At 45.7% G+C, this 14,763-nt stretch overlaps 2 non-coding genes across 2 annotated transcripts; both read right to left on the bottom strand.

The window, feature by feature from the left end:
• Positions 1-491: 491 nt before the first annotated feature.
• TRNAG-GCC (transfer RNA glycine (anticodon GCC)) lies at positions 492-562 on the bottom strand. The gene has a single exon. It is a non-coding gene; the product is annotated as a tRNA-Gly (tRNA).
• Positions 563-1,555: 993 nt separating this feature from the next.
• On the bottom strand, positions 1,556-1,629 carry TRNAT-AGU (transfer RNA threonine (anticodon AGU)). Its single transcript has one exon. It is a non-coding gene; the product is annotated as a tRNA-Thr (tRNA).
• Positions 1,630-14,763: the final 13,134 nt, after the last annotated feature.

Below are 14,763 nucleotides of genomic sequence, written 5' to 3'. Positions count from 1 at the left end.
AGTGGCGGCGGTTACAAAATGCATGAAAGTGTCACTATTTCATGAGTGCCTTTCACACTGTACTTTCAAGGTCCACAGTCACCGACACCATTGTTTTGTTAACTGTGCGTTTACAATTACCAAACCGACCTCCATGAAGCTTTCTTTGCACACATCCACGGGTGCAGTTGAAAGTTGAGAGACTATGGTGAGGAGAAGCGCATGGTTTCAAACTCACGGCTCTCCCCGCGCCGCAATGTGCAAGAGATGGGTCCACAGATCTTACGTCACTAATTCGGAGAAATAAAAAATAGTGTTTCACTAACAGGTCTAGAAACGTGGCAGGAGCTGTTGCGCGCTTCCACTTTTAGACATTTGAAGGAGGCACTTCCGTTGAAATACATAGAAAATATATATTTTAACGCTACTTAGAATTTAATGTTCTTCACGTGTTGATGCTTGGAAATATAAAGAAAAAGAAAAAATACATTTTATGTAAGTAAAAATCTAGATGCATTGGCCGGGAATCGAACCCGGGCCTCCCGCGTGGCAGGCGAGAATTCTACCACTGAACCACCAATGCTTGATGGAAGGAGTGAGCCCTGAACTATTTATGTGTGTTCTCTATGAAAATATTGGAGCGGATGTATTCTTTTGTAAGTATTTTTTAATTTAAGGCAGGCAATGAACCACGATGCCTCATTAGTTTAAAGAGAGTGCATGGCTCCTACCTGTCAGTTAAAATAAAGGTCACATATTCAGAGGACGCACAAAACTCTCATACAATATGCAAAAACGCCTCAAAACTACATAAACTAAGAGCACACAGATGCCGCAGGTAAACAGAGCACAGACTAGAGGGTGCGGGCGGATGACTCATTTAAAGTATCTTTGGGTCGGGTTTAACTCCTAGTAATTCATCCGTTTCGGGCAAACCCACCTGGCTCCTTTTCCCCACGAAGTGAATTAAAACTATTATACAGACAGAGAGGCGTTTGAAAGTTGTAGGAAATCCAAATGACGAAGCAGACTTTTCCCGCAAAAAATGTTCCATTAAAAATCGTTCGAGTGTTTAGCACATGCTCGAATCCAGAAACGGAATGAACATTTTTTCACTATTCTACCACTTGCAGTCACCCGTACATTAAATAAACATGGTGGTTCTTTACTCCATCTTATGTCTCACAAAACCCTTTTTAAGTCTCTAAAACCTTTTTAAGTCCCGCCACACTGGTCTTGGAGTAGGATTCTCCTTGTGACTTTGCTAGCGGCATCCTGCAACCTGCAAATCTTTTCATACAAATCGGCGCACAAGAGCGCTAAATTGAGGCAACGCGTGATGCGATTTAGAAAGAAGTGACCCACCTACGGTTATTAAAATATAAATGTATAGTAACATCGCTTGTAGGTTCAATTTGTCACAAATGCAGCACTATGGATTAACATCGTATTGTGCCGTAGCCCTTTCCGGTAAAATAAGCATGGTTCCAAATAACAGTTATATGAATGGTTGAAGCAGGCGTTTTGCACGCTGTTCGAATTAATACAGAATGTTAATGGTAGCAACAAAAAGCATAGGCACTGCTGAGATTCGAACTCAGGATCTCCTGTTTACTAGACAGGCGCTTTAACCAACTAAGCCACAGCGCCACATGCGCCCTTCAGCTATAGAATGCTTATCACTGCGAAGAACAGGCACTTTCCTAGTGTTTGGTATTGTGATGTTTATGTTGGTCTTATGAGATTGTCTAGAAGATTAGCTACAGCATATGATAAAGATACCCCAGCACAGACCGCCTTACAAAACTCTGTGACAAGGTTGAGCAGACTCAAACTACTGCACTTAATGACCCGTCCTTCGCCTGGATGCAGAGGTCGAAGTTGGTGGGACCTATGGGGAACGGCGTTCCCATACTTTGGGAATTTTACAAAACCTTTACCCATATTTTGGTTAAAAAAAAACCCAAAGGGACGATTAAAGCTGATCTTTGTAATGTTGGTGCGTGTAAAGAATTGCCCCAAAGCTTTATAGGTAAGTTAGGTACTTTTATTATAAAAGCAAACAGGTTTACTGAGGAGCGCCGGCCGGCGCTTCCGATCAATGCTGAGTCTCCGCGCGCAATGAAAGCTGCGCGCGCAGCTGGCCAACATGGCCGACGCACGTCACGCCTACGTGACGTGCAACAACTAGAATGCGTCCGCTACATATCTCCCCCTTTTTATCAAACATTAAAGAGTCACTTACAGTTCATTGTCCATTTCAAAATCTCGATATCTGGAAGGTCTTACCACCTGCCTTCCGCTCCTTGTAACCCTGACTGGGTTCTCCATTGTCTCTTGACTCTGCGTCTCGTGGCTTACTGTCCCTTCATTCTCAACTCTTCCTTCATGCGTGCTTCTCTCCAGCCTGTCCCATTCCAATCCTTGACTTCCATTTTCTCCTTCCTCTTCACTTTCCGTTCCAGCTCTCACTACACCTTGCTGTTCCACGGCTTCTTGATTCCTCTCCACTTCCGAGCCTTCCTTGTCTTCCCAGTCGGCGCTCTGTTGCTCCCAGCCCAAAACTTTATTGCACCTGGCCATGCGGTCTTGGGACCACACGTTCCCGTCGCTTAGTAAGGCTGCCCGATCGTACACTTCTACCACTTGTAACGGCTTGTTGTACTTGCTGTCTCCCTTCTTCTGCAGGGTGGCCAATCTTACTCTTACCCACTCTCCTTGCTCCAGACCTGTGCCTTTGACATTCCTACGTTTGTTGTAGTGGTTGCTGTAAATTGTCTGTGCTTTTTCCAGGTTGGCCCGCACCACTGCAGGGGACCATTCACTGGTGATGAGCTTTTCCTTCCAAATTCTATTATCGTGGGTAAAGGGTTCACGTCCTCTCAGTATTTGGAATGGACTATACCCCGTGCCAGTGGGGGTTATTCTATAGGCCCATACCATGTTCTCTAGCGCCTTCTCCCAGTTCTGTTCACTTGATATGGCCGCTTGTATGGCTCCCATCACTACCCTGTTAAATCTCTCCACTAAACCGTTTCCGGCCGGATGGTAGATTGCGGTGTGTTTGACAGTGATGCCATTTCTTTGCATGAACTTGTTCCACTTTTCTGACGTGAACTGGGGTCCATTGTCACTCAAGATCGATTTAGGTATTCCTTCCCTCGTGAAAGTCTCAGACAGAAACTTAAGGATATTCTCCGTGTCCATGGATTCATCTACTCTCAACTCTGGCCACTTCGAATATCGATCCATGAGCACACACACGTATTTCTGTGTGCCTTGGTCGTCTAGGATCGGTCCCAAAATGTCTATGGATAGTTCTTCCCACGGATTTGAAGGGGGATCAAACTTTCCTATCGCTGGCCTCAATGGTTTTAATGTCTTGTCCACCCGTTGACATTGGGGACACTCTCTGACATGCCTTTCAGCCCTTATGTCCATGCCTGGCCACCAGTAATTTTGTTTGGCACGTGCCTTGAGTTTCCCTATGCCCAGGTGTCCCTCATGTAGCAAGTCCATCAGTTTTGAGGTGAGGGTCCTTGGGGGAATCACCTTATCTCCTCTGTATATGAAGATCCCTCTGTCTCCTATCGACAGTTCTTCCCGCACTTCGAAGTACGACTTGAGGCATGCTCTCACGTTTCTTTTGTCCGGCCATCCATGTACGATGTACCCCTTCACTTCCTTTATGTCAGTGTCCTCTTCATATGACTCTGTCCATTCTTGTAGACTGATTAGTTTTTCTTGGTCCTCTATTAGAGCTACCAAATCCCCACTGCCGACAGGGTCTTCCTCTCCTGGCTCCATGGCAGCTGCCCTGCTCAGATAATCCGCTACTCGGTTCCGGCTCCCGGGAATGTACTCGACATCATACCTGAACTCGAGCAACTTTAGAGACATCTTGGATATCCGGGGGGTGGCACTGGCATGTCCACTCGACGTCAGCACCTTCACCAACGGTTTGTGGTCTGTTCTGAGTAGAAAGCGTGTTCCCCACAGAAATTGCCGGAATCTCATCATGGCCCATACGACCGCCAGCATTTCTTTCTCGATCACGCTGTATTTGCTCTCCGTATCTGTCAATGCTCGGGATGCAAAGCTGATGGTCTCCATTTCCCCCCGACCTCTGTCTTGCATGAGTACAGCGCCCAGGCCTTTGTCGCTGGCATCTGTCGTCAGTACCGTGGTGCCTTGTGGGTCGTACCCTTTGAGGTGAACAGCTCCAGTAACATCCCTTTTGATCAATTCGAACTCTGCTTGGGCTTCCGGTGTCCATTGGAACACTGTGCTGTCTCTGGTCAACAGCCTCAAATTGTGGGTCTTGGAGGCGAAGTGTACCACAAACTTGCTGTAGTACTCCGCCATCCCCAGGAACGACCTGACCTCTTCCTTGTTCCTGGGCGGCGGTGCTTCAGCGATGGCTTTGACATTTTCCGATTTGGGGGTAACGCCTTGTCGTCCGATCTCGTGACCTAGGTACTGCAGTCCCAACCGACACTTCGACCACTCCGCCGTGAGGCCTTTGTTCTCCAGTGTTTTCAACACTTTTCCCAGCTTCTGATCATGATCCTGCTGGTCTCGCCCCATAACCAAGATGTCATCCTGGAAATACTGGACATCCTTGCAGTCTCTGAACAGTTGGTGCATCATTTTCTGGAAAACAGCGGCTGCTGAAGCCAGCCCAAAAGGCATCCGACAAAATTGGTAACATCCAAACGGGGTGATGAAGGATGTGAGCCGTTTGCTGTCCGGGTGAAGTGCAATTTGGTGATAGGCCGAGGTCAAGTCGATAGTGGAGTACCACTGTACCCCCCTGGTCTTGGTCAACATTTCCTCGATTCTGGGGAGGGGAAATTTCTCCACAACAATATTCTTATTCAGTTCTCTCAGATCCACGCAGAGCCGGACCTTCCCATTTGGCTTCATTACGACCACCAAGGGCGCCAACCATTCTGCACAGGTTATCGGCTCTATTATTCCTTTCTTTTCCAGCTCCTGGAGTTCAGTTTGGACTGCTTCTCTCACCGCAATCGGCACGTTCCTCACCTTGTGGGCTACTGGAATGGCCCCTTCCTTGAGCACAATCCTGTGTTGGAAGTTTTCCATCCGTCCCACTGTGCCACCAAACACTTTCGGGTAGTTCTCCTTCCATTTGGTCATGTCCGGCCATTCTTCTTGCTCTGTGAGTAATATTTGCTCTTTCCCTCCTGGATCCAGTTTTATTCCTAGGTCCCCCTGGTCTAGCCATCCCAAGACCGAGGGTCCTTTTTCTGCAATGTACAGCTTGCACCATGCTGACCGGCCCCTGAATTCGAACAGTAGGCGGCGGAACCCCAACATTGGAATGCGGTCCCCATTGTAAGTGACCGGTCTGATGTCTAGCTTTTCCAACTCCGGTCCCAACTTGGGTCTGAATGTTTCTTCCCATACTGCCTGTTGGATGATGGTGAAGGGGGATCCTGTGTCCGCCACCACGGTGATGGTGATTCCTCCCATTGACATGTCCAGGATGGGTTTTGTGGATTTCCTCCCTTCTATGCTCATTACCTGGTCATATATGCACAGGACAGTGATCACCTCTTCCTCTGCTACCTCTTCCAGATCTTCTTCACCTTGCTCAACGCATTTCACTGTTTCCTTCGAATGTTTCTTCCTACACACCTTTTCGTAGTGGCCCAGGATACCGCAGTGTAGGCACTTGGCTCTGAATGCGGGACATCTTCTGTCGCGTGCATCGTGGGACCAACTGCCACATCTGTAGCACGATTTCTTGCTGTCGCTCCCTGTTTGTTTCCCTTGCCACCTACTAGTTCCTTTGGCTGCTGAGTCTCTTCCTCTTTGATCCTTCCGGTGGTCTCCCTCTTGTATCCTGTTCACCATCGTTGGGGTGACCACATCTTTCTTGGTTGCTGCCGCACACCTCCTAGCAAGCTCAGCCCTTTTTACGATGACCATTACTTCTTTGAGCGTGGTGTCGCCGCTCGCCCACAACTTGTCTTGGACCTGTGTACTCGTAGTGTGCATCACGATCTGGTCTTTTATGAATTCATCCTCCCACAGTGCGTATTTACACGGGGCCACCAGTTTCCTCAAGGCCCCTACATATTCCTCTATGGTTTCTCCAGCCCGTTGTTTCCTTTGCTGGAAGTTGAACCTATCCACAGACACACATATGGTGGGGCGGTACCTCTCATCCAGGTCTTCTACTGCATGGGCATAGACATCCGTATCAGTGTCCTCTCTCTTCTTGGGCACCAGACTCTTGTAAATCCTGAGACCCTCCGGTCCCAGGTTCAGCAGCAGGATACGTTTCTTTCTTTGGGGGGTGAACTTCTCTTCATTTTCGTCCTCTAGGACCCCTATGAAATTATCAATATATTCCTTCCAATCCTCCCACTTCATCAGGGGTTCGCCCGGTTTCGGTAGGAACTGCACCGGCGCAATTGCATATCCTGCCGGTGTGCTCATCCTCACCTCCTTGACCTCCGTCGCCTTGCTGGTGGGGCTCCCTGGGTTACTGTCCTTCACTTCTGTATGGGCGTCCTCCCGGGGACTCCTAGTTCTGGTCCCCTCTTCCTCCCCTTTAGTAGCCAGCGCTGTTCCTACCTTCCACGGTGTGATGGGAAGGTATTTGCGGTGATTTGTCTTCTGTGGGTTGCAGTGCTGCCTCTCTGGCCACTGCGCCGCCCCTCCGGTTGTTGTGGCACTGCCACGCTCCTCAGCCTGTCTTCCTTGGTGGGCTCAGCCTTGCCCCCTTGTGCTCTCCACTCTCTGGCCTGGTAGCGCTGCTCTGCGCTGTGTCCCAGTGGCCAGGGGGTCGCCTGCTTTGCTGCTGCCCACGTGGTGGTGGGTTCCATTTTTTTTTCCTTGCTGGGTGCCAGTTGGATCGTCCCGTCCTCGTCGCCACTGTAATGTTGGTGCGTGTAAAGAATTGCCCCAAAGCTTTATAGGTAAGTTAGGTACTTTTATTATAAATGCAAACAGGTTTACTGAGGAGCGCCGGCCGGCGCTTCCGATCAATGCTGAGTCTCCGCGCGCAATGAAAGCTGCGCGCGCAGCTGGCCAACATGGCCGACGCACGTCACGCCTACGTGACGTGCAACAACTAGAATGCGTCCGCTACAATCTTCAGGTGTCTCCAACTGAAAGGGAAGGAGAGGTATGCCCTGTACTGTGAGGCAAGATTGGTACAGACAGCAACAGAAGAAATACACTCTCGTCAGGAAGCCTGTTACTTGGAAGAAATGTAAATGTGTTTTTAAGCCCGGCCGTACATTTGGCCATATTGTGTGCTCTTGGGCAATCACTTTTTCGTCCGCTCTGTTTTGTCTAGTTTGCGAGTATCTACTATTACTATTAAAAAGACAGCTACTAGTGTGTGGTTAGACAAAAAAACACATGGACTGAGTGTAACCAGGAGGAGTGAAGAAGTGCCCAGGCATGTAGTATATTCACCAAATTGCACTATTGTAATGAATGCATAACCTTTGCAGCAAATTGCATCCTGCTACAGTCTAGTGACTGCTTTCTATTTCACCCTCTTGGCCTCCACCCACTGTTGGCACCAGGCGCGCAATGCCCATAGGGCTCAAAGGGCTTCAGCCCCCTGTCGTGTGTGTCAGCCCGGGCTGAGACAGCTTCCCGGGCACACACACAGACAGTTTTTGAGCTACTGTAGGCTGGCTGGTCTAGCATCTGTATTATTGCAGCCACACCCAAGGACTTCACAGGTCTTTAAAAGACCATTTACATGTTAACAAGGCTTTGTTGTTTTTCACCCTTTCTTAGAGCGCCTGCTTCTCTACTCTGCCTATTGCTGGAAGAATTAGCCCCCACCCCGAAATTTTCATTACCCCCCCCCCGAAATGTGGCTCTAGTTGCGCCTCTGGTTGGCACACATCAGCACTTTGAAACAGACTTAACGGAGGAAATAAAAACCAAAGCCCCCAATGTGGTAGTCATTAACACATTCAAGCAGTTTCTTGGCAGTATTGGGGCTGCTGTCGGTGCCATGAAAGATGCGATTGTGTAGGTGGCGGGACATTGGTTGAATCAAGCCTCGTGGAAATATAGACTGATGCACATTTTTGACAAGAGGGCTAAGAAATAAAGACCACATTTAATGTTACTGCTCTATATCTGCATTTATTGCTGGTACCAGTGGGAGGCTATTCAGCCACCACTTCTTTTTGATTGTGGACCATTAAAATAAAGCTTAATTTTATCCACATCACGCTTGAAGGGTCATTCATCTCTATACTAAATGTCCTGAAGATGGTCTAGCGGATATATACAATATTAGACCGAAACGTCGACCTTCACACCTATTTCTTCCATTACTGGATTGAAGGACATGCTGTCTGTTTAGTCGGTCACATTTTCCTATGACTGTATTTGAAATGATGTTCACAATTGTAACAAAGAGGTGTTTGTAATATTGAATCATTGTAAACTCATGGTTTCATTTTGTTTTTTTATGGAACAGATTTTATAATTGTCTCTGTATCCTTTGCAAATTTTTTTGCTAATATAAATCTAATTTTTCGAATCCATATCACCGTGTTTAAGAATTCTTTTGAAGATTTGTTTATATGGAATTAATTGAAATTATATCTGTGAAAATTACATTCTAAGCTACTGGGCATAGCTTGTTAACAGTGATTGCAGAAACTATTATGAATTTGTAGTTTAAAAAATCCCTTGTCAGCACACGTACCTGACAATATATGAAAGACATGCAGCATGCTGCATTACAACAGGTGAGCACGTGCTGGAGCCCTGTTGTGCTGGGGCCCTCCTTACCTGCATCCCTTCCCTCCAGATTGACAACAAGATTCTCCCCTGAGGCGGAAGCCGGGGGTATAGCCTGTCAACTTTTAAAAGTGTGCATTATACTTTAGTTTGATGCTTGGTATTTTACTTTGACTATTTTAAATAAAACCTGCTCAATTTGCTTCCATTGCCTTGCACGCCGCATTCTCAACCCTGCCCCCCGCGCAGCCGATTAGGTGCTGACGCGGTGGGAGAGAGGGTTTAGCCGCCATATTGGGTGGAGGGAAAGGGTTGCGCTCCAGCTGCTGGCTGCCTCCCGCCCACCCAGGATACTTAAATCGCAGTAGTGCACCCGCGCGTAGATTGACAACAAGATTCTCATCTGAGGCGGAAGCCGGGGGTATAGCCTGTTAACTTTTAAAAGTGTGCATTATACTTTAGTTTGATGCTTGGTATTTTACTTTGACTATTTTAAATAAATCCTGCTCATTCTGCTGTCATTGCCTTGCACGCCGCATTTTCAACCCTGCCCCCCGCGCAGCCGATTGGGTGCTGACGCGGTGGGAGAGAGGGTTTAGCCGCCATATTGGGTGGAGGGAAAGGGTTGTGCTCCAGCTGCTGACTGCCTCCCACCCTCCTCCATGTTCTATATAATGGCTATGATCTCCCGTCCGAGCAGCGGGTGCGCCGGTGGCGCGCCAAAGGCGTGCCAAAGGCAAGCCCGCCTGCGCTAGTCCGCGCCGGGACCGGGCCATGGGCCACTATCCCTGGTCCAAGCAGAATAGGAGCCCCGACCCTCTATTCTAAAAGCGCACTAATTGAGCTTCGCCCAGTCTTTTGTAGCAATTGTATCAGGTCAGACCCGGAGAAGATTCTAAAAAAAACAGTTATAAGCTGCCCACATTGTAAGTCCTCACTACCTTTTATCAATAATCTCAGAAGCATAAAGATCAATAAAAACACAAAAATAATTACTGCACTAGTCCACGCACGATCCCTATATAAACATAGACAAGATATAGCGGATCTGATTACAGATAGAAACATAGATATATTGTTCGTCACTGAGACTTGGATGGACAAGGTGTCCGATCCCGATCTTGTGGTCCCTGTACCCGAGGGATACAGGGTTTACCGTCAGGACAGACAGGGAAAGAAGGGAGGTGGTCTGGCAATAATGTCCCGTAACAAATTCACAGCAAGGACCTCACCAGTCCCTTCGCTAAAATGCGAAGCTGTCCAATTCTCAATCATGATGACTCCCTCACATAATTTTAAAGGAGTACTCCTCTACAGACCTCCAGGGGCGCACTCGGAATTTCTTCTTAATCTGAACACTATGCTTGAATCCTTAGTGACTGAGGATTCCTTCACGATCTTAGGTGACTTCAATTTCCATTTGGAAAAAAACAATAATAATGAAACACAGGCCCTACTGACCGATATGGAAACATTGGGACTCTCCCAGCTGGTCACCTCACCCACGCATGAGGTTGGCCATATACTGGATGGTATTTTTACTAATTCAGATGAGATTCACATACAAGAGATACTCCCGCTCACATGGTCTGATCATTATGCTATTTTCTGCACGGATCACTGACATAATATCGAGGGACATAATATCGACTACCAAAAATATCGGCGAAAAAATATCGACAGACAGAATATCGACTTTGTATCTACAAACAGGTAAGTACAAAAATATCGAGTAAAAAATATCGTTTACAAAAATATAGTTTATAAAAATATCGACTTTATTAAAAACAATGTTAAATTAAATTAATATTAAAAATTAATTACTAAAATATACTTAAGAATGCTTAAATTACCTTATAATAATTAAATAATTAATTAAAGTAAAAAAAAATTACAATCATATTTGTTGAAACATATATATAGAGTAACATAATATAATTAAAAAATATCCAATATTATTACCGTATGATAGCGGAAGTGTAAAAATGACTATTCCCACTCCAGAGAGTGCAACAGTAGGTAAGGCGTTGGATAGCGTAGAGGTAAAGATTACTAGTCCCACTCCAGAGAGTGCAACAGTAGGGAAAGCGTTGGATAGCGTAGGGGTAAAAATTACTATTCCCACTCCAGAGAGTGCAACAGTAGAGAAAGGGTTGGATAGCGTAGGGGTAAAAATTACTATTCCCACTCCAAAGAGTGCAACAGTAGGGAAAGCGTTGGATAGCGTAGAGTTAAAATTACTATTCCCACTCCAGAGAGTGCAACATTAGGGCAAGCGTTGGATAGCGTAGGGGTAAAAATTACTATTCCCACTCCAGAGAGTGTAACAGTAGGGAAAGCGTTGGATAGCGTAGGGGTAAAAATTACTATTCCCACTCCAAAGAGTGCAACAGTAGGGAAAGCGTTGGATAGCGTAGGGGTAAAAATTACTATTCCCACACCAGAGAGTGCAACAGTAGGGAAAGCGTTGGATAGCGTAGGGGTAAAAATTACTATTCCCACTCCAGAGAGTTCAACAGTAGAGAAAGGGTTGGATAGCGTAGGGATAAAAATTACTATTCCCACTCCAAAGAGTGCAACAGTAGGGAAAGCGTTGGATAGCGTAGAGTTAAAATTACTATTCCCACTCCAGAGAGTGCAACATTAGGGCAAGCGTTGGATAGCGTAGGGGTAAAAATTACTATTCTCACTCCAGAGAGTGCAACAGTAGGGAAAGCGTTGGATAGCGTAGGGGTAAAAATTACTATTCCCACACCAGAGAGTGCAACAGTAGGGAAAGCGTTGGATAGCGTAGGGGTAAAAATTACTATTCCCACTCCAGAGAGTGCAACAGTAGGGAAAGGGTTGGATAGCGTAGGGGTAAAAATTAATATTCCCACTCCAGAGAGTGCAACAGTAGGGAAAACGTTGGATAGCGTAGGGGTAAAAATTACTATTCCCACTCCAGAGAGTGCAACAGTAGGGAAAACGTTGGATAGCGTAGGGGTAAAAATTACTATTCCCACTCCAGAGAGTGCAACAGTAGAGAAAGGGTTGGATAGCGTAGGGGTAAAAATTACTATTCCCACTCCAAAGAGTGCAACAGTAGGGAAAGCGTTGGATAGCGTAGAGTTAAAATTACTATTCCCACTCCAGAGAGTGCAACAGTAGGAAAAGCGTTGGATAGCGTAGGGGTAAACATTACTATTCCCACTCCAGAGAGTGCAACAGTAGGGAAAGGGTTGGATAGCGTAGGGGTAAAAATTACTATTCCCACTCCAGTGAGTGAAACAGTAGGGAAAGTAGATACTTCATATATTATGTAAAAAAATATATATATTAATATCTATAAAAAAATTAATTAAAAGTAATTACAAATGTAATATAATATAGTAATTAATTATTACAAATACTAATTTAAATTAATCCTTACAATTAGTTATCTATTAATACTAATTAATTACAAATTAACAATTAATTAATTAGTAATTAAAAAGTTACTTAACAATTAAAATCTAATAAATACCCCCAAAAATTAACATATGTAATTAGTTATAATTAAATGACTTCCCACCCTATTCCCCTATAAACCCACAACCCGCTACAGAAAATAAATTAGTTAAATTAACATAATTATCAATTAATCAATTAAATAAAATTGATTGGCAATTAACATTTAATTAATTACAAAATAAAAATTAATTACCAATTAATTATAAACAAATACCAATAAATACATTTACATATTTAATTAATTATAATTAAATTACTTCCCACCCTATTTCCCTATAAACCCACAACCCGCTACAGAAAATAAATTAGTTAAATTAACATAATTATCAATTAATCAATTAAATAAAATTAATTGGCAATTAACATTTAATTAATTACAAAATAAAAATTAATTAACAATTAATTATAAACAAATACTAATAAATACATTTACATATTTAATTAATTATAATTAAATTACTTCCCACCCTATTCCCCTATAAACCCACAACCCGCTACAGAATTAAATTACGCAAAATTTAAATAACATTAAATTAATTAATTAAATTACATTATAACATAAATAAACACTTTTAACACATAAAATACACTATAAAAAATTCGATAATATTAAATTTTTGATATTTTCAACTCACCTGCCTTAGCTGTTTCCAGTAGTCTGCTGTTGTGATAAGGACAGAGCAACTCCTCCTCCGTGATCCCTGGCTGTCGCCTCCCCGAGGACTCGCTGATGTGAGCGAGACCTGCAGTCGGCAGGCCCAGCACAGTGCTCCCAGCTGGAGTCCTCAGGGTAAGAGGCGTGGGCGAAATTCCATCAGCAACCCGGGGGACTGCGAGGACCAGCAACCCCTACGCTGACCAGCTGGTTCCTCTTCCCCCAGGCGCCACGCCCATGGACACGCCCACCGGCGAGTTGCACAAAAACTTTGTGACACCCGCTTCGCGGGCGCCACTCACCTGCCTTAGCTGTTTCCAGTAGTCTGCTGTTGTGATAAGGACAGAGCAACTCCTCCTCCGTGATCCCTGGCTGTCACCTCCCTGAGGACTCGCTGGTGTGAGCGAGACCTGCAGTCGGCAGGCCCAGCACAGTGCTCCCAGCTGGAGTCCTCAGGGTAAGAGGCGTGGGCGAAATTCCATCAGCAACCCGGGAGACTGCGAGGACCAGCAACCCCTACGCTGACCAGCTGGTTCCTCTTCCCCCAGGCGCCACGCCCACGGACACGCCCACCGGCGTTACGTTTATACATACCATCAATCCCTCCGCGACGCGGGACGCGCGCGGGACGGCGTACGGGGCGAAGCCCGGGCCAAGGGCGGGCCCGTTGTTGCCCGTTAGTGCCCGGTAGAGACCGGTCCGGGCCACCCCCCTTAATTTCAGTAATTCCAGACACCTCAGTCAGTAGACCAAAATTATGCCGCCGAAAACCAGGAGTACTATAAAGACAAAATCTAAGAACGCCCAGGAGGTAGCACGAATAACCGGGCCCATTGACTTATTCATCTCACGAACTCACGAGGTAATCAACCAGAGTATCTCGCTTCTTGAAAAAAGAGTGTCATTGGACCTCATGAATGCGAAACGATCATCTCTAGGTTCCATAGCAACCGCCACTTCTCCCATTCACCTTAACTCCCATAATAGTTCCCTTCCCGTGTCCGCGTCTGTTCCCGACATTAATACAGTCCCATCCATAGTAGACCTTTCCGTAACTCAGTCTGAGTCTGACCTATCATTAACTTTAGACGACCTAGAGGCAACCCCTGATTTGGCGGCCTGTCAAACTCAGGAAGAATCCCAGACCAACTCAAATTTGCACCTCCAAGGAGAAAGGGAAGGAGCCATCCCAAAACAAGGCAGCACAAAACCCATTGACGATGCAGCAGCCACGGCTCCTTGTTCAGGTCATGTTATAGACTATCTAAACCTCACAACACAATCCCTGCAACAAAACACACTATTCCCTCCCGTAGCCAATCCTCCTCATTTCACAACCCCCAATGAGGCTACCGACAACCTCTGCAGAACATGCAAAGTTACCTCACAAGTTTTGACCACAATAAAAGATCTCATGTTTCAGTATCTGAAACCTATCCAACTCAGCATCAGAAACCTGGAAGCTCAGCTGAACATACTTTCTGCAACAATTCTTGATACTAATACACGCATAGAAATAAAGGGCCAGCGAAATGCCCCGCAGTCCTCAAAAACCTATCCTCAACCACAACCACCTAAAGCAACAAAACGATCAAATCCGACTGCCTTACCCCCAAAAAATCAAAATCAAAATACTACGAACCAAAATCCACAAATCACAACGCCCCGATTGCAGCAGAGTAAAACCACCGTGGTGCCGAACCAACAAACATCTAACATAGGCCCGGCTAGCCTAGACACTCCAGGACTTGTGACAAATAATCTCAGAAATCTGCACTCTATAAAAAAGCCAGCACCTCTTCCACCAAAATCAGCGGTCCCCCAGCCTTCTACCAAAAATTTCCCCAAAAAAACCCCAGCAATCAGACGTCCAGCTCACTTGCCTC

The sequence above is a fragment of the Lissotriton helveticus genome, chromosome 12 (genome assembly GCF_964261635.1).
Source record: "Lissotriton helveticus chromosome 12, aLisHel1.1, whole genome shotgun sequence".
Taxonomy (NCBI): domain Eukaryota; kingdom Metazoa; phylum Chordata; class Amphibia; order Caudata; family Salamandridae; genus Lissotriton; species Lissotriton helveticus.
This window is presented reverse-complemented; position numbering and strand designations above follow the sequence as displayed.